This window comes from Solanum tuberosum, unplaced genomic scaffold (assembly GCF_000226075.1).
Source record: "Solanum tuberosum cultivar DM 1-3 516 R44 unplaced genomic scaffold, SolTub_3.0 scf00616, whole genome shotgun sequence".
Classification (NCBI taxonomy): domain Eukaryota; kingdom Viridiplantae; phylum Streptophyta; class Magnoliopsida; order Solanales; family Solanaceae; genus Solanum; species Solanum tuberosum.
The window spans coordinates 133,742-133,993 of record NW_006239534.1 but is presented as its reverse complement, the minus strand read 5'-3'; positions in this window follow the sequence as shown (position 1 = coordinate 133,993).

Here is a 252-nt window from a genome sequence, read left to right as displayed (position 1 = left end):
AAATAAAATCGAAAGTTTAATTTTATATAAATTTATAATTGTACTAAATAATTTTTAAAATTTATAAAAATAACTACATAAAATGACAGAATCGTGCTGAATATATTTAAAGATATGTTAAAAAATATACAATTTAATTAAAATATAATCTACACTTGAATGAATTGTGGGTGAAAAATTTCATGCATTTGTGTGTGTGTATAAATAATCATATAATATATTATATCTACAAAAGTTAAATTTGAAAGAAGT